Source organism: Calidris pugnax, unplaced genomic scaffold, assembly GCF_001431845.1.
Source record: "Calidris pugnax isolate Ruff unplaced genomic scaffold, ASM143184v1 scaffold54, whole genome shotgun sequence".
In the NCBI taxonomy this organism is placed as follows: Eukaryota; Metazoa; Chordata; class Aves; order Charadriiformes; family Scolopacidae; genus Calidris; species Calidris pugnax.
In genome coordinates this window covers 7564010-7584414 of record NW_015090864.1, presented here as the reverse complement: position 1 = coordinate 7584414, position 20405 = coordinate 7564010, and positions in this window count along the sequence as shown.

Below are 20405 nucleotides of genomic sequence, written 5' to 3'. Positions count from 1 at the left end.
GGTGGTGGGGGGGTGTGTTGCGAGTTCGTGCTTAGTCATTTCAGGGCGCGGATTGTCCGCGGGAGCCAGCGCCGGGGGGAGCGGGGCGAAGGCAGCGAAGGCAGCGCCGGCAGCCGGTGCCCGCAGCCCCCCTGCCCGCAGCCGGTGCCCGCAGCCTCCGGCTTTGTCTGCCCCGCTCCGGCTCGGGGTGGCTTCTTCTCCTCCCTCTCTCCCTCCCTCTCCCCGCCGTGGGGGGGTACCCCGTTATCAGGTGCAGAAAGTTAGCATCCTTGTGCAATGGTACCCGGGCTCTTGTGAAAAGGTGTGAGCCGGCTGCCGCCGGGATTTGATCGCTCCCCTATGCGCCTCCCTTAGCGATCCCGGTTATTCCGTGCCGGGGGGATGTGGCAGGGGATGAGATCTTCGCCAACTTCTGCTCTGGCGTTTCCTAAAACTTGTTAGCAATTGGCGGGCTTCTTATTAGGAATAATCTGCCGCTCGCTATTAGCTGTTAAATGAACAACGGTCGCCGCTAATGAAATGTTTGGAGCGTTTCACCTGGCTTTTATCGTGCTGCTGGTGATGAGAAGTGGGATTCTGGGCCCTCGTGGCGTGAGGCAGAATTTTAAACCCACCGAGCAGGTGTCCTGCAAGCCTTGGGTGGCGTTCAGGCAGGGATGCACTGGCCCTGCATCCCGCTTCCCTGGTGGTCCCGGGATTACGGGTCCAAAGAGCTTTCGGGTGGGAGCTGACACAGGATGTGAGAGGCCACCAGGCACTAACACGGGGCTCACAGTCTGCATCTGGGGGGGAGAGGGGGGAAGGAAGGAAGGAAGGAAGGGCATCAGCGTTAAGAATCGGGGACGATGACACTTGTCGGTGAACGGCACTTTGAGAGAGTTGGGGGAGGAAAACATGAATGAAAGGGATGTTGAGGAGAGCACCCGACGCACGCTGTGCTGGTGGTGTATGGACCAGGCACATGTCTAAGACCACACACAGCTTCCTGCTGTCTCTTCTGAACCTCTCTGGACTTTTTAATGACAAATAGCAAAGTAACAGTAACAAGGGCTCCATGCTGCCAAGGGAAACACAGGGCAGCGTATCCCAAACAGGTTCAGGGCCTTGTTTTGGTGGGATGGGAACTTCCCCATCTGGGAAATCCCCCTCGTGTTGTGCTGTGATATTCGTCCTCAGAGCCAGAGAACAGGACTTGGCCTATTGTAGTTACTAGAACAGATGTAGCCTTAGAGACTGTAACTTAATTTTGGAAATATACTGCCATCTTTTTGGGGAGAGATGATTATTTTATCTTTTATATACATGAATACTGACAATTTTGGAACGGGTAGGTTTTTTACTTGCAACTCAAAGGACAAATGGGGTTTGGAGGCTTTCAGAAAGCCTCCTGATTTAAAATTCCTGGTTTGCAAGGTGCCAAACATCCTTGACTGTCATTCAATTGATCAAAACACTTAGCAACTGTTAGGACTGAGAATTTTTTGTTGTGTGGGCCATTCCCAGAGAAGCCTGTGAAGCCCAGAATGAACAGAGTCAACCACAAATTATGGAATATGTGCTTCTTAAAAGATATTATTATTTTTTGCTTCAGGAACAAATAGACAAAAATTACATTTAAAGGGAAATGGAAATAAAATGTATTAAATCTGAAGAAGTAAAACTAGATTATATTCTAATGAAAAATTATGAATATTTTAATTATCTTACCGGACTTTTAAAAGTATATATTAGCAGATTCTGGAGTTGAATGGGTCAGTTGTGGACTAATTGGAAATAGAAAATGTAGACAAATACATATATAGATAACATATATGGAAATACAAAGTTCTGCACAGGGAGTGGAAGAACACTATACAACAGCACAGGCTGGGGACTGACTGAGGGCAGCATTTTGCAGAAAAGAACCTGGGTGGCCAAGAAGTTTCCGTCTGCAAGGTGCCATTTGGGCAAAGAAGGCCAGTAGCATCCTGGGCTGTGTTGGCAAGAGTGTGGCCATCAGGCTGAGGGATGTAGCTATTCTCCCTCTGTGCAACAAACCTTGGAATTTTATGTCCAGTTTGGGGTTCCTCAGTGCAAGACATACTGGGGAAAGTCCTCAATCCCTGGAGGGGTTCAAGACTGGGCTGGATGGGGCTTTGAGCAACCTGGTCTAGTGGGAGGTGGTGTCCCTGCAGGGGGGTTGGAACTGGATGATCTTTAAGGTCCCTTCCAACCTAAACCAATATACGGTTCTATGAAGTCCAGTGGAAGGTCATCAAGATGAGGAGTGACTGACATATGATGTATAAGGAGAGGGATAACTGAGTTTTTCAATCTTAAAAAGAGAAGGTTTAGGGGAAAAAGTTACTGCTGTCTCCAGATACCTCAGGGGAGGGTATAGAGAGGTGCAGGCAAACTCTTCTCAGAGATGCACAGTGGTAGGACAAGATGCAATGAATGCAAGTCACAATATCGAATTCCAATTAGAAATTAGGAAATAAATATACACCTGAAGAGTGGTCAAACGCTGAAATAGGTCCAGAGAGGCTGTGAAATCTCCATTCCTGGTGATGCTCAACATTCAGCTGGACAGTACTGTGAGTGGCCGGATCCAACCCTGAATTTGGCCCCTCTTTAATGAGGCTGTGACTAGGTGATCTCCAGAGATCCCTTCCAACCCAGGTCATTCCACCATTCCGATTCTGTAATCTTCAAGCACATTGGCTGAATGCACCAGATATTCTAGAGGTGACTGACTGTTGTTATTTTTAAGGACAAAGTGCTGTTTACTTTACACAGATCAGTAAACCCATTGCTTTCCTCAGAACTGTTGATATTTATAAAGCCAGTGGAAGGCTGGGATCTGCAGTGAGTGGGTAATGTTTACGGAATGATCACATCTATGAAACTCTCTAAGAACAGGATCTACACTACAAAGTCAGGATTATCTCACATCCGCACTGATGGAGCCAGAGGAATTAAAAGTGACAGGACTTCTCTAGATTTAGCAGGGTTGCCTCCAAAAGTGATGAGTAAATGCTGCTTGCTGCTAAATATGATTTACTGGAAGTACCTTCCAATTAAAAATATGTAGATGCTCGTTGGAGGCTGGGAGGGAATTCCCAACACAATCCGTGCCACTGCCTGTGTGCACCAAGTAGCATCTGCTCTTTGGGACAGGGGGAATGGACCCATATTGTGAATCTGCATGCAAATCTTTTGAACCTCTGCACTTATATCTGGCAGAAAAACGGCTCAGGAGGTGTTTTTGTTGAGCATACTTAATGCATACACGAGAATTTCAGTCTACAGGGTAGGTGGAGCTGCTAGGTTAAACAAGGATTAAATGAACACGTATACACCAGCACTGAAGGCTCTGCTCAGTTGCCAGCCAGACTGCTCAGTAAGTGTGCATCCTGTCAAGGCAATTTCTAACACTCAGGTAATCATCTCTTAATTTTCATTTAATGTCCATCAACTCCAGCTCACACTTTTTTACATCCAGACATGCTTGTTGAACACACTTGCAGACCACCCACTCCTCTCCTCGAAAAACAAAATGTTCAAATGTGAACACAGTTAGAAGCACAGAGTGTGAGGTTGTTTTCACACCCTCGGAGCTCATCCACACATCCGAGTCTCACTCTAGTCCTCTACTCTAGTCCATCTGCACTGTGATAGACTCTCATGATGTCCCACCTCTGGCTCGAGTGTCCTGTGGTGGTAGAAACGTCATTTTGGGTGCAGGGAGGTGGAATGCTGACCCAGAGCTCTTCATGGACATGCACCAGCTTTTACAAAACTTTCATCTCTCAGTCTAATTCATTCCATAAAAACGGTCTCAGGTCCGGGGTAGTAGCTGTAACTGGGAGGAGGACTGAGTGATACCCTCCCTCTCTAGTGGTCCATGAGTTAGAGCATTTATTTGGGGCATGGGAAATCAAGGTTTAAAGCATCCCAGCTCAGACGATGGGTTTGAATCATGATGCCTCATAACCCATGTAAGCAATTTAATTGCCAAGTGGCTGGCTGCTCTGGGTAGCTCTCTCTCGGGTTTCTTATGTTGAAGCTGTTTAATAATCACCTGTTTATTGGAGCATGGATTTACCTGAGGTTTTCTAACTTCCCAGCCACAGCAGCTGAAAGATGGAGTCAGCCTTTCTCTCCCAGTAGCATGTAATTACTTACAGCAAAGAGGAGCAATTCCTCCTGATTGAGAAGCAGAGATTTATCTTGCTGTGTGTCAGTAGGACACTCAGCAGGACAGTGGGAGCACATCGGGGCAGGAACAAGGAGGACCTGAGTGTCCCACATCCCCAGAGTGCCCCAGTTTGCCAAACTGGGTTCTCTTGCTCCTGATGCTTAGGAGGAACTTCGAAAAGTCTCACTGTCTTGGGGCAGAAGTTGAAACAATGAGTTGATATCCTGTTGTCTTTTTATTTGTATGGCTGGAAAACTACTCCTCACCCAGCCTCTAAGAGCAGGTGTCATTCAGTTTAGGGCATCCAAGCTTTCCTTTAGGATTTCTCCCCGATTGTATGACTTCGGTGACATACCTAGAGTGTTGTTTAATTCCACAACAGGAACAAAGATGAACAAGAACAAAAGCTGTTCAACAGGTCGGCCACTTTGTGTACCCCTCTTGCCTAGAGCACAGCCCTCTCTTCTGTAAACTCCCTGGTGAGTGTCTCAGTCCTTGTGTCTCTTGAATTCGGCCACAATCTATCACACAGCCAGCCTAAAGGGAGGATGGACTCTGGTACCTCACGCTCCTGTGTATGTCTCAGTAAATGAGCTGCCAGGAGTGTTTATCTGTCTTCGGCCCAATGTGAATTAACTCCCGCTGGAATTAGACCCTTTTGATTTTGCGTAGCAAAAAACCCATGTTCATGGTCAAAGGACCAGATGGAACATAACTTCATAAAGTCTTAGGGCAGCTCCCACATCTTTCACTGCCGCAGTTAAAGTTGCACTCTGTGCAAATAAATGAAATGTAAATAATTTTATCACTTCTTTCATACCTTAAGGGACAACACTAATCAGCTGTGTAATTTCGGGGGAGTCAGCAGAGTTGTGCTCGGTGTCATATTGCAGTGAGTAGTTATGACAGTAACGCAATAACTTGGAGCCAGCCTCAGGGAGTACTGCCCTCATAAGCCATCCGCAGTTTCCATTTATTACTCTGGTGATAGCAAGTACTTAACACAAATGTACACCAGCACCTGTGATCTTCTTTACCTGTCATCAGTCCCTGAGAAGTAAACCTTTCTCTGGACTCTGATGGACTTGACTGCAATAGAAAATTATCCATATTTCTGTTTGAAAAAAAAAAATACTACTATGTAAAAATATATTGTGCCTCTGGGAATACACGGTATCCTGTAGTTCTGTCAATCATCTAGAATGGAAGGCCTAGAGAAAAATAATAAGAAACTGCGTGTGGGAAGACTAGGTACCTCTAACTTAATCCATGAGCTTTGGCAATCAAAGCTGCCAATGCAAACTATCAGGACTCTGCCAGGGAGACAGATGGCATGATGACAGCAAATGGATGGGTCTCTAAAACTCAATTATCATTTCAGTTCAGACCCTTTTTCCATATGCCAAGTTGTGGAAGAGATTTGTTTATCTTGAGCTTTATGCATTTTGGCAGATAATTTGCATAGGTGTGAAGTTATAGGGAAGACTGTGATAGTGTTAGGCTGAACATGGGTTTTTCTGTTGCGTGGTGTTTTCCAGGTTACCTCTTTGCTCCCTTGCCAGTGGTAGGTTTATGAACCATTATTTACATAAATCCATCCGTAGCCTGGAAATGTTCTTTCAGAATTCCAGAGCCAAAACATTTTAAGATCCATTTACCATAATAAGGAGAGAAATAAGAGTTTTCCAGGCCAGCAGTTCTTCAACTTTTTTTCTTTTTTCTTCTCCTTCCACCCCCATTCTTCTCCCTGTGACTCCTGGGCAGTGTGTTCCCATGCCCATGTCTTCCTTGGCTGGAACACCCTGTTCCCAAACCACCATTAACTTTAGGATTCAAGACTGGTTTTCGAGTTGTAACAAATTGGTAGTATGTACAAAAATGAAGCCACCGATGTCCCTCATCAAATGATGTCTTCAGCGGGAGATTCTTTTAACTTCTTCCACCCCAGTCATCTAATTTCTTTCTATGTTGGTTTCTGCCTTCTTCCCTGGAGATTTTTGAACAGCCACAGCCACATCTCTACCTGCTGAAGGAGGCACTGCCACAGTTGTGCAGCTTTCTCAGCTTGGGTATCGCTGATGAGAGTCTCAGATTCATATTCACATGCTGTTTCCTTCCAGCTGTAGAATATTTTCCTCATCCTGATTATTCGGTGTACCTGTTAGTTTCCCTGCTTCTGCCTGCCCAGGTCACCCAGATCAGCAAAACTGCTATTAATTTAGGTAAGGTAAACTCCCACTATTTTCAAGCCGTGCAACATGGCAGGTCATTAGAGAAAATGGGAAAGCTGTGGAGTTTTACTTACTTATATTTCATATTGGTGCTGCTATTTAAGCAAGTCAGAGGCTCACATAAATAAGAGGAATTATTTACAAGTTACAAAAAGTCAACTGGTAGGATAAGACCACGCATTTTCTTTCTGCAACTAAAATGAGTCTGCTGACGTGCCTGTGCAAGAAAAGCGTTTGCAGACATCTCCTGTAGGCTGACAAAACGCTTGCCTCTTGATCACAGGCAAGACAGCAAACTTTTCCAGCTATTTGAACAGAGACAGCCATTTTTAAAGGACCTAAACCATCATTTCCCCCATAGAATTGGGCAGTATCATGTGTCAAATATTTTATTTTCGTTCCTTCTACCACAGCAGGCACCTGATCAAGCAATGTCTTCTTGCTACAGCTATAAAATTCTCTGAACCCATGGGATGAAGGTGGTTGTATAAATGTGTCTAAATGTGCCTCTATTTTTCACAAGGATTTTTATTGGTAACATCGTTATTTTTGACAACTGGTATTCACTGCTTTGACAGCAAAATGTTGCCAGACCTTTCTTAATAGTCTAGCAATGCATTTTGCTATCAAATAGCTGACTTTTTTTCTTCTGTCTGCTGGTCTGAGAGGCAAGGTTGGTCAACAGTAACTCAGAAGTGGGGGCCCAGTGGTTTGTGAGCTGCGGCAGCTCAGCAGTGGTTCACGTTCAGCTCCCTCACTGGGATGTGACATGTGACAGCAGGAGTGTGCCTGCCCAAGAGCTGGTGGTGGGAAAACCCATCTAGCAAGAGCAGCTGAGGCCAACATCTCTGAGTACATCCCTGGGGTACAGCTGGGTGCCCATCCATGCCCTGTCCTGCAGGGAAGCCACCAAGCTTGGAGGGAGCAGCTGGCATCTGCCACCAGTGAGTTTCTCCTTCCTTTTTGGAGCCCCACCTTTATTCAGGTGCCTCCAGGCAGATGCAATGTGTCCTGTAATTCTTGTCCCTGCGGAGATTTTAGTATATGACCTGAAAGGCAAGGGACCTGGCTCTCCTTATTAAGCTGGTGGCTTCTCTAAGTGCATTTTCCATATGTCCTTCTTCTACCTGTAAGTACCACGGACCCTCTTCTGTGGTTACTTTCTACTTTCAGGTTTTGACTGTATCACAGTGAACTCAGCTGCTAAAAGAACAAAAAGGTGATTTTCCTATCAGAATTTCATCATAAATTTAGTCAAAATCTTAAACATAGCACTGAATTCTTTCAGGGTCTTATATGAACATAGTTCATGGGGTGTCCTCATTAAAGAAGGTATTATCCATCTGCACAGAAGCTGGCTCATGTACTACTTTAAAAGCTGAATCTCATTTTGTAAACAAAGAAATCTTGCTGTGTTTTGTGAAAGGACTCCTCATGTGACCTGATACACCTTCAGAGCTTTCTAGGCAGATTCTCAGTGTCCTTCCTCCTCCAGACACTTCCACCATCTTCACTGTATGCTAATGCCTCTCCTTCCTTCTATGCTTTATTAAGCACTAGAATAGTTAACACGGTCAGCTTTTAAACCATCACCACTAGCAACTGACTTGGCAGAGGGGCTATAAATGCCATTTTGTAACCATGATCAATAACGGAATAGGAAAATGAGAAAGAAAACACTTCACGTTTTGCTGTTTTAAAGCCTTTCATCCAACATTCACACATTCAACACCTCCTGTCCCTCAGCTTTGACTCCTAGCACCATTCTCAGTCTTGCAGAGAGCAAACCAGGAGTCCTTCCTGGTTTGGTCGCACTCCAGCCAGTCTGGCTGCTGGTCCTCCCTCCTTCTCCTGCTATTGTCCCTCCTGTGGCACGGCCACAGCTTGTTGGGAGTCTGTAAGTGGAGACCAGGGCTCGATACGTCGTGAGGAAGAGGCACAAAGACAAATAGTCTCTGCCACAGAGCATGGTCTCTGTTTCTAGGAGGTTTTCTTACAGCTTTTCTGTTTTTATGACAGCCGTGACTGTAAGGAACCATAAATCCCGATGTCCTTGCCCCAGATAATCCCTCCTGCCCAGCGAGAGGCATGCCTCATTAAACACCACGGTTCAGCTTCAGATTAATGACAAGCGTTACGGAAGAGCACCATGGGTCGTGGAGAACCACAAGGAGTTCATTAGCGTGTATCTCGCAAACAATTACTGATAAACACCCAGCTGGGCTATTTTACACAGGTGAGGTTTAGTGCAAGGGCTTGGGCTGTGTAAACAGAGTTAGCCATCAATATGCCCAGCGTTTATTATAAAGATTTATGGCAGCTGCTTTCTGTGCGCATGGGTGAAATAGGTGAGGAAACAGATTTTCTTAAGCAATCCATGGCCCTGGGTGCCTCTCTTCCATTCATTTCAGGGGGGATTACAATTTTAAAATATAACAAGATTTTTTTATAAAACTGAAATGGCAAGAACATAGGTACTAAATCCTCTGGACTGCTTAGTAAGTCTCAAAAAGACATCCCTATCTGTATCAAGCTTTCTTTTCTTTATCTGAATAATGATATTCCTATAGTAGCTTTTATATCCTTTATCCTTTCAGAGTCAAGAGAGACGTGGGTGAGCTTTTGCTGTACAAAAGCAAGACCAAACAGCCTCCGAGGTATGTTCAGTAAGCAATCAAGTTAGCCCATTATGAGAAATTACCCTCCACGAATTGAGACGCAGTAAATGATGACATATATGCTTCTGCTCTTGTTGGCTTAATGTAAAGAGGGTTAGATTTACCTCCCTCCATGGCTCTCTTCCTTCCCTTGCCCGGAGCCAGAACAGGAGTATGCACACAAAACCAGTCAGGGTATGTAACCTTTTGATATTTGCCAGCTGGATTATTTATGAACGTGTGAGTCGACTCCCGGCGTGTAGGAGAGACACGTGGTAGCTCTTCTGGGGAGGGCAGATCTTCGTGTATCCTCTGGTGGACCTAAATATTTGCGTTGATTAGATGCCAGTTTGGTGCTTTTATCATTTAATCGTTCTGAGCGCTGTATGAATCACAAATTATAAGCATGTACATATAAAGCATAAAATGTGCAGAGCAGCACAACTAGCTGGTGTATATATCAGCCGTTGGAACGTGCCCATTGGGTCATTTTTCACATGAACTTATTTCAGGAAGGCTTCCTCATTCTCCACTGTGTTTAATTTCAAGTATGTGGTTTACTCCTATCAAAACGAGCCGGGTTTGAGGGTATGCTTAAAGCTAAGAATGTGATTTTGGAACATTCCTGACTCAGAGAGAAACGTTGGGAAAATTGTCACAAAATATAGGAGGCAAAAAGCTTAGACTGTAGAGAAATTTAAGTGTGGAAATGTCCCTTCCCTTTTAGGAAAAAAGAATAGAAATGTATCCAGTTCTCTAAATATGAGTGCGAGCAACGTGAAGGAAAATACTATACTACACATTTAGAATGAGCTAAATCAATTGACAGCTATCCAGCCACAGAGAAAAATAATGTAATTGTAACTGCGAGCAGCAAAATGGTTCTGCCTAGTAGTTAAACATCAGTAAGCGCTACTGTGTCTAATAAAATGCAGATCTCATTATCTGTTTGTTATGTGCATCGTGAGATAACTGTTCAAGTTGAAAAGTATAAAAATTTGATTTAATTCACTGACATTTTGGATACAAGAGGGTCAGGTTGGTCTTGTAACAAATAACAGCTTGGGGCATATGGAAAGGAGTGTAATTGAAGATAAGGCTCTAGCAAGACGAGTGGAAAATGTAATAGAGTTCAAGGATACATTAAACAAATGCATCCTGGCTTTCACACTGTAATCACCTACATGTGCCATAAGGCAAACAGCAAATTTAATTGACACCCCGAAGGAAGATCATTACAGCTTTGGTGCTCGCTGTCTCATGCCACGATTTCTTCCATTTGCAACACTGAGAACTCAGACTTGGCTAGTCCTGGGACCCTGAGGCTCCTCTAATTTATATAGGGAACTCAGCAAGCTCTAAATAAACCCAGAGAAGTTTTCAGTAGCTTCTTTGAGGTTAAACTTGTATCTGTGAGCGTCTACCACACTGCCATAGATTAAAAAATGACCAACATCATTGGCATGAATATGGCAAAAGCCTCAGTGATGAAGGAGGAGGACGGTCCTTTTAAGGACTGTCCTTTAAGGAGGAAGATGGTCCTTTAAGCACATAGGAGAGCAAACAAGTTCAGGATGTAGTATGCCAAAATCAAGAGACAGCTTCTTCATAGCTTGATGTCATGGAGAGGTTCAATGAGATGACTTTTTCTTGCATGTGGTATGACAGATGCCTCTTTTCCCCAATTCCGTGGTTGTTTCAACCATATCTGACTGGGCTGTAAAGGCATCAGGGATACGGTAGGGGTGAAAGACATTATTAGACACTGATGAAGCCACATTGTGAACTTAATCCTTATTTGGCCTCAGCCAGTTCATGGAGGAATCGGACCTTGAGACACACATCAATCGAAGGCTTTCTTGGTTCAGAGAAATATTTCTTCATACTGTGGGAATTTCAGTATATCACAGAGCACATCATTCAAGTAGCAGAACATTTAGGGATTTACAGAGCTTTTATTTCCCTGAAAGCCTCCAGGAAGCAAAAAAGGAAGGTTAGAGCCAGGACTGGCCAGAGAGTATAAGCAGTTTGCCTGCATTCATCCTGAGCTTAGCTCTAATGAAAGAAGTCTGGAAAGTGAGACTTGTTCTCTTGAATCCCAACTCCTGGTTAGTACTGAGTAGCTGAGATCATTAAAACAGACTTACTCTAGATACCCAATTAATAATACTAATTTTTTTTTTTGCATTGAAGAGTGGCCAACTATTAGGGACTTAAGTAACAAATGTGTTACTTCATAATGTTTTTTTGCTTGGCATACTAATGAGGCAGAGAGTTCTAGATATCAATCGCTAATTAATTAAGCTGGCTCCGAGGTTGCGTTAAAACTATTGATCATCTAAGAGCAGAAGTGGATTCTTCATCTCTTGATGCCTTCAGATCAAGATTCAATATCTTTCAGGAAGTTCCACTTTGACTGACCAGTCACTCCAGGTACTTGGCTCAGATCAAGAGTATTTTGGGTGAAATTTAGGGGCAAATTATAAGAAAGGCTGACCAAAAGATCTACCAGTTTCTTCCAGCCTCGAGGCTGTTACCAGAATACTGTCAGAATATATTTTTCAAGAATGCCAAGGCAAGTTCTTAGTTTCATTTGAAAATAGGTGAGAAATAGAAATCAGGTTCCTTCCACAGAAGAAGAAAGTGGTAGCCCAGCCCAGCAGCAATAACTACTTGTCTGCATAGTACAGTAACATCCACCTGTCAGTACTGGGAGCCCCCAAAAGCTGCAGCCACAAATGTGTGACAAATGCAATCAGCTTCTCCGTTTGTACCGTGTCACAGGCAGAGAAGTGTCTATATCTGCGTTGAAGGATGTGCAGGCACATGTCTTTTGGCTACCCTGAAACTGCAGCTCTAAGCTTCAGCACTTGGGAAGGTCGTAAAGCAGAAATGTGGCCCCAGACTGGGGTTGTTTTTAGAGAAAAAACAACCGAGTGATCAATTCGTCTCCCAGTGCTCCCTGTGGAAGGTTAATTTAAGTGACCTTCTGGCCTTACACTCTGGAAGCTGGAGGCACTGCTCCGAAGATGATGGAGTTGCTCTGAATTGACGTCAGGCAGGGAAAGTTTCCTGGCAGAAATATTTTTCATTGGTTTTAGCACTAAGACCCCGTGGCCACATATGAATTTCCCTGGTGGCACAGGCGGCCAGACGGGCTCGCGTGGCTGCTGCCCTCCATCTCCCACCCCATGAACCCTGAGTCACTGCCCGCTCCAAGCCAGCACCAGGAGGTCAACTGAGTCAGGAGAACGGACCTGTGGAAAAACCGACCATTTTTGTGAGCCTGTTCTCAGCAAGATCAGCGTGGGTCACCCTGAGGCACTGAAACTTTTGTGTCAGTGTAGTACTGAGAAAGGGGAAGAAGCAGAAATGAGCGACCAGAACCAGGGGAGGTTTTGGGGTGGTTCAAGTCAACTTAAGTGAGACTGCATGTTGGAGGCTCTAAGTGAGCAGGAGACAACTCCTCCCATCTCAGCGGTGTGGACCTCTTCTTCATGCTGCTTCAGTGTTACATAAATCCAGGCTGAGCTGGCTCAACAAACTAAACCAGATGGTTCACTTTCAATGAGTTTGGCTCCATGTTGGTCAGATAAGAGCCACAACCTGTTCAAGAGGAACAACAGAATTATGGCAAAAAACAACCAACCAACCAATGGTGAGACCAGCCCGCCATGGAAAGGAAGGAGGAAACCTGCCCCTCTTTGCAGCATCAGCGAGGAAGCAGAATATCTTTCAGGATGTGTGATGTGATGCCACATCCTCAGGCAAGCATCTTCTGCCCATTCCTCTTTCCAGATACATAAAACAAACCTTTAACTTTCTGGACAACACACAGAAAGAGAGCAATGTGACGTAAAGGTTTCATCAGCATGAACTGGGGATTTTTACTCTATTCATAAATACAAAGCCATAAATGAATAATGGAGATCATCCAGAGAAGTACCCAGACTCACTCTTCACATGACCCTGTAACACGCTCTGGAATTTCATCAACTTCAGTTGTTTTTCTGCATTTATGCATTAATAATATAGAAATAAGTACAAGCGTTAGCATCCTTTGAATCACATAATAAAGATTTGGCACAAATAGTGCCAAGTTTGTTACTTTCTAGAAAAACTCATTTTAGTAACTCCAGGTTTCATTAACTTTTTTTTTCAATGAATGAAAGCCCAGGCTCAAAGGCAAATTCCATTCCCCATTGTTTGGCTGGTACTAATTTACCCAAAAAGGAAGCCTGTAAGTGAAGGAAATCTTGACAAGTTACAAGAAGGGCTGGAGGGATAATTACCCACCACCTTTCACAAACATTTTTTCTCAAAATCAGAAAATATACAGAAATTGGCAGGTACCTTTGTAGGGGCAGAAGCAAAGACATCTCCTGAGATGCAAAGAATGGAGCCTATAAATTGTAGTATCGCATTTTATTTGTGGCATATTGTTTCTTCTTACCCAGAGTACTGGGAGGACTTGCATTCTTCTTTCCTGGCACATCACAATACTTTATAAGAAAGTATTATAACACAGTGTTATATATCTTTTTATATGTTTATATAGATATAAAAGTATGCATGTGGCTAGACAATTTAGATGGAGAGGGTTATTGGAAGTCTGAGGGAAAGACAGAAAGAAAGAATCAGGCTCATTTACAGAACAGACGATTTCGATCAGGTATCAGGGATGAGTGTTTAACCATAAGGAATTTTCACAAGGCAAAGACCAAGGTACTGGGAAGGTTGTGTAGATGTTATTAGTGGAAGTTTTAAAGGAAAGGGATTAAGTAGGGGTTCCTCCTGCCCTCCCCCATCCATGCTGGTGGCTCCTTTCAGCTGTTCACGTGGTGACTCTGAAGTTTTAAAGAGCCCTGCTCCAGTCTGCGTAATTAATTCCCTTATTACTTAAAAAGCTATTATGCAGCCCTCCCAGTAGACCTCCTTCAAGCAAGGCCTGTAGCAGTGTGATGCTGCGTTGCACTTCTTGGAGATCCTGGAGCAGGAGTGGCTTTAGACAAGTGTGACTAGTGCAATTACACCGTGTACCATCCCACCAGCTATATTTTGATAAAGGCACACCCAGCTGCAGCTCAGGGCTGGTTTTTTATCCTTGCAATATGACACGCAACATCTCATTCACCTTTCCCTGTGGGCTAATATGCCAGACACATTCCTTAGCAGGTAATAGAAAGGAGTGTATCTCCTCCTTTAGTACTGCCTCTCACTTCTGACAAAAATTGCCCTGACGCTAGATGTGCTAATGAGAGCGTTCTCCTTCCCTGCCCATTTATGCTCAGTTATAGTAAAGGTACTTGGCAGTGCAAAACATTTGTAACTATTACACTAAAAAAGAAAACTGTCAAGCAAATGACAAAGGCATTCTCCGTGCAGCTCTGGAACTGGAAGAGAAACGAAAATGAAACGATCAGTTCCAAGAGAGCCTTTTAGGATTCAGTCTTGCAGTACAGATAAAAAGAAAGTTTTTAATTATAAATCGTATTTGCCATTGCAATAGTCTCACTGAAGGAAAGAGGAAAAATGCGCAGACAGTTGAAGCCAAAGCAGAGCCCTCTGTGTACCCATTTTGCATATTTTGGTTCCGATTATAAAACCAGATTCTTATTGATGTTAAGAAATTGGTATGGTAATAATGCAGGAAGCACGCCTTCTGTGGCTGCTCAACAACTTCTCAGACACATTGAAATTAATATCAGCTTTCTGTAAAAGACTGGGTACTTTGTGAAGATATATATTTTATTGGAAAAGTAACGTCTAGAGAGCCAGCTACTACCAAACGAGTATGTATTATTAACAAAGAGCTTGGAAAGCCTTCTGCTCATTGGAATAAAACAAATATACAATTTAATCTAAGCTCTGAATTCAATTAACTGCAAGAAAAAAACCACAAACTGTTGTTTTTTCACAAGCAATTATGCCTAAATATGATATTGTAGGTGCACATGAATTTTTCATTTAATCATTTGTGCACACAAATAAGGCACTTATGTAAGCAAAGACTAATTGCACAAATCTTGTCAACTCAGTGGGCCTTCACTATGTGCAAGCAACGCCCATTGCAAAAGAAGCATCGCTTTACAGCTTTTCTGGAAATGTGGATGTAAACTTCTATGTACAGAACTCTCCCCGTTAAGACATATTAGATATTGTGCTTGGTGTATTTATAGTCCAGATAACGTGCTGTTCAGATCACTGTGGGCTAGGGTGATGTGCACCATCTCTGTTCAGTTTCTTCACTGGAGTAATTAAGCCCAGAAATGAAGTCGGATTAAAACATAATTGATCTCTGTGAATGGTTGCTCCCATGCAATTACTGTTGTGGCTGCATCAGAGCAGAGACTGTACTTAAAGTAAGAGTCCGATCTTGGGCGTTTCTTGGGTAGATTAAGGTTCTGCCACTGCAGACATGTGTTTGGCACCTCAGCAAGAGTCAAGTTCCTTTGACCCAGTCTCATCCCTGTGTGTGGTGACCAGACCTACATGCATCCAACAGTCACTGGGCTTGACACACGAGCATGCCACCACGTGGCTGAGCATCCCACGTTACATCCAGTGATGTGTTAGGTTGACGGTTGGATTCCATGACCTTGAAGGTCCCTTCCAACCTAGACAATGCTATGATTCTATGATGTGACAGGAACATCTGCAGACCCTTCTGAAAGAGGATGAGATGAATCTGCACCTTCTGAACCTGAATGACTTCTCAGGCCACCTAGGTGACCCCTAGAGATACACAGGTGCTGTCACACCCAGAGCTGGCCCCACTCATTCAAAGTGAGCACTTGGTTTTACACCTTGCTATGACTAAGCAGTGGCACCAGCCCATTTGATTTGACTCAGTTGTGTGTGCAGACCCATGAGGAGAACCCAGAATTTATTTCTGGCAAATACAGGGGATATTTTTCATGTTCAATAACATACTTTGTCAATCTAGTTTTCTCTTCTTACGGTTCGTAAAGTGGATCACGCACACGATGCAGACACTGGAGCTATTCATTTTTGTTAGAAATAGTCTAATTACTAGAATTTGAATAACTTGTTGACAGGTGACTCATGAAATACATAAAGAAGTAAAAAATAGGTTCATTAATTTAATTCTGCTGCTTGTTCAGAAGATAATTAAGGGGAAGAATTTGTGATTGATGTGAGTAGTCTTTTCTTCTGGGTGTGGTCATCTTGAAGCCAACAAAACTGTGGATAAGAAAAAGATACTTTTGTGCGGGAGGATTAGTGTCACTGCTAACAGACGCTCTGTGTGACCCAAAGTCCAATATTAAGATTTACAAAACTGCTTCTCGGGGACCACTAAATTGTTAGGTGTCTAAACTTCTACCAGATGAGTTCTCTGTAGACCTGGTGTTGTGCCTTGTTTCACGGCACAAACCAAAATGCCTTTGTGTTGGCTGTGCTGCACAGCTGGTTGCCAATTTGACATCTACTTGACCTTAGGTAAGAACTTCCACGTTCTTCCTTTACCAAGCACACCTACGGGGCTCTGCCCAGGAGCTGATTTCAGGGCTTATTTGTTTGTGATGGTCTCATTCTTCCCATTTTTATCTTAAGTCCTGTGCTTAGAGAATGTACAGGGGATGCAGGCATCTGGACATACCTACCTTGTGCCTCAGTGAAGTTGCTTTTACTCCATTCAGAAAGAGAAGGACGGACCCAAATGTCCATATCCCACATCCCACGTCAGGGCTCTGACAACTTTATCTTTGCTTTCCAGGGCTGAATTTATAAAACAAATTTATTCTGGTAAAGATATTTTAGTCACAGAATCACAGAGAGGTAAGGGTTGGAAGGGGCCTTCGGAGATCATCTAGTCCAACCCCCCTACCAAAGCAGGGTCACCTAGAGCAGGCTGGACCGGAAGGCATCCAAGCAGACTTTGAATATCTCCAGAGAAGGAGACTCTGCAACCTCCCTGGGCAGCCTGTTCCAGTGCTCTGCCACCCTCAAAGTTTTTCCTCATGTTGAGATGGAATTTCCTGTATTCCAGCTTGTGCCTGCTGCCCCTTGTCCTGTCACTTGCTACCACTGACCCCATCCTCTTAACAGCCACCCTTTAGATATTTATAAGCATTGATAAGATCTCCCCTCAGTCTTCTCTTCTCTGGGCTAAACAGACCTGGGTCTCTCAGCCTTTCCTCATAAGAGAGGTGCTCCAGTCCCTTGATTATCTTCACAGCCCTTTGCTGGACTCTCTCCCGTAGTTCCCTGTCCTTCTTGAACTGGGGGGCCCAGAGCTGGACACAGTGCTCCAGATATGGCCTCACCAGGGCAGAGTACAGGGGGGGATGACCTCCCTCAATTAGTCAATTCTTAACCTGTCTTTTTTTTTGACATTACATTACAATTCCATACTGTGGGTGGAATTAAACTTTATTCCTTGATTTTTGTCATAATTAGCCAAAAAAAATCCAATTCTGGTCAAGGCTGGTACTTTATTATTGGGTATCAATTTGTGGAAAACAGTTTTTGCAATGAATTTCAGTGATTTAATGCAGCAATGTGACCTTGTATTGCAAACATATGATATATTGTAGAGAATTTTCAAATGTTTGGGATTTAAAATACTGAATTTATCTCATATTCGTCCGACCTGACTAGCTGAAAAAACAGTGGCCCAACCTGGTGCTGCAATAGCACAGTTTCAGCTGAAGGTTTGGAAAGCGGCATTACAATTATGGTTGTTATTATTATTATTAAAAATCACATTCAAAGTGTGCTGGCTGTTTGCATTATGCATCTTTGTCAGTATTAGCATAGCATCTGATTTGAAATACTTGCAATCTTGGAGTTGTACGAAGAACTAAAAATAATGTGGCTATGGTAAATCCAAAGGATAAGAAGGCCAGGGGAACTCATTAGAGTAACAAAAAAAAAAAAAAAAAGGGAATTCAAGAGGACAAATCACTTTGGTTTTCTTTGTGTGGACTGGGAATATGCAATAGTGTGTGAGATTAGATATAAGGAAAGTACTCTTGTGAGAAGGGGCAATTTAGCAATCACACTGAGAAAGAAGATGAAGCCAAGTAATAAATGACATCATGAAGAAAAAAAAAAAACTCAGAAAAAAATGTGTAACAGAAATCTAAGAGACAGTGATACTTATGAAAGAAAAGAGGTGAGAATTACCCATGCTGGAAGATGCAGGTGATTACAGAGACACTGAAATCCAAAAGGAAAGGACTCAGGAAGCAATAATGTTAATGATATCTGATAGATCAAGAAGAATAAGAAAAATATTTCACTGCGGGTGAATGAAGATTATGGTCAAAGTAGTTATAATTTAGTGAGAAGACAAAATGGATCAAAAATGGAATTGAAAATTATGGAACAAAGAAAGCGAGGGCTGGACTTTGGGGCCAGGACAGCAGCTATGAAGCAAGGCAAGGCTCAGGGAAGTGTTTTTCAAAGGCAGTCCAGGAAATACTTGGAGCAGAAGAGAATGACCCTAAATGAGTTATTAGAAAAGATATGAGAATATGAATTATTGGATGAAAGGGATACACAGATTTAAAAGCAGATAGTTATGCCTACTTTTTGCCCTGTACTATGAAGAAAGTGTATCTCATTACAGTTTAGGAACTTCTTACCTTGGTTTTCACTAAAAAAGTAAATCATAATTGGGAGGGCAATACAATGAAACCCACAACCAAAGGGTAAGATCCCTTTCTGGAGGAGGAAAAGAACAGGAGATAGGTTGGATATTTCTTATGCCGCTGGAGTAGAAAGGGGTAGATGTCATGTGGAGATCCAGCAGATCAGAAGAAAGGCAGATGAAGCGCCTTCCTTAAAAAGGGAGGAAAAGGATGTTAGGAACTTGAATACTACAAATTTCCCTTTAACACCCCTCAAGATATTGCATAAATAATAAATTTCTTGTAAACAGATTAATAGTTTCTACCAGGTCTGTTACAAGAGTAAGTCAAGTTGAATAAATCTGATTTTTTTTTCCTGAGAAAGCATGAAGGCCTTGTAGATAGGAGAGAAACTATATATGTGTCCTGTATTTTTATCTCAATAAGCTTGTTGATGCTATCTTGTATTCTTAATTATAGAAGGGAAATAATTGTCCACATAAAAGTACTATGAGGGTTGCAAAATTCATTTGAAAGCATAGTGCGGGGGCAATACACAGATGTTTAAAATTGGCCAGATGAATCAAGCCCTGAAAGTGCACATTTCTCTCTGCCGACTATAAAGGTAATTTAAAGTGATGATTTCAGTTTTCTGGTCAGTTCTCTAAAGTCAGGCAAGATACACCCCCTTCCAGGTTTGGGTGGTTTACTATCAACATAAAAGGATGCTTGGAGCAGGCTTTTGAGGAAAAATGTCTGATTTGGGTAGTAGTCTGTTCATTAATGGGTTGGATGCTGGGGTTGGAACTCGATGATCTTTAAGGTCCCTTCCAACTCTTAACCATTCTATGATTCTATAATATTACATGCTGCCTGTTGGATTTGTAGAGACTCCCAGCTGGGTATTTTGGGAGAGGACTGAATTTTGAGACCTTTTTGATGAACTGAAGCAACGGTTTGAAACTGGAAAGTGCCAAATGTTGTAACTTGTGCAGAGCTTACACAGTATGTTGTCTATATACAGTATATATTGTCCGTCACTGCTTGCAGTGGTGAAATCGCCTGCTGTTGCTCACTTGCCGGTGCTCAGGTGAGAGCCCGCCATGCCGCAGGAACCCACAGTACCACAGGCCTCCACTCCCGCCTTTCACCACGCTTTGGATCCTATGGCCGCGGCTCCAGCCCAGCTCGGGCCCTCAGAGCCCTGCGAGGCCCGGCTCACGGAGCGGGACGGGTCAGCGGGGCACTGGAACCCGCCGTTGGGGGGGCTCGGCCGGTCGCCCCCCGCCGCCCCCTCAGGCCCCGCCGCCATGGCGCCCACGGCCCACACGGCGCGAGCGGGAACGGGGGCGTGGCCTGAGGCGGAGGGCGTGGCCTGGGGCGTGTCAGAGGGGCGTGGCCTGAGGGCGGTGCGCTCCCCTCCCCCCCTCCCTCGCCCGTGCGCCGATGGGCGGGGCCGGGTATCCCCGCCGCCCGCCTCTGTCGGTCGGGGCGAGTCCATCGCGTTCCGTGCCGGGGGGGGGAGCTTCGGACCCGGATGCTGGTTGCCGGTCCGGTTCGGAGAGGGAGGGAGGAGCAGAGATAGCGGCGTTGGCTCAGGAGCGGGAGCTGTCCTGCGGCAGCGGGGTTGGCTGATCGGGCGGGGGGAGCCGCTCCGTCCGGGCGGCTCTCCCCTCCCCCTTTCACCCCCCCTGCACCCCGGCGGGGGATGGTGTGTCCCGCAGCGCGCGCCTTGCTCGCG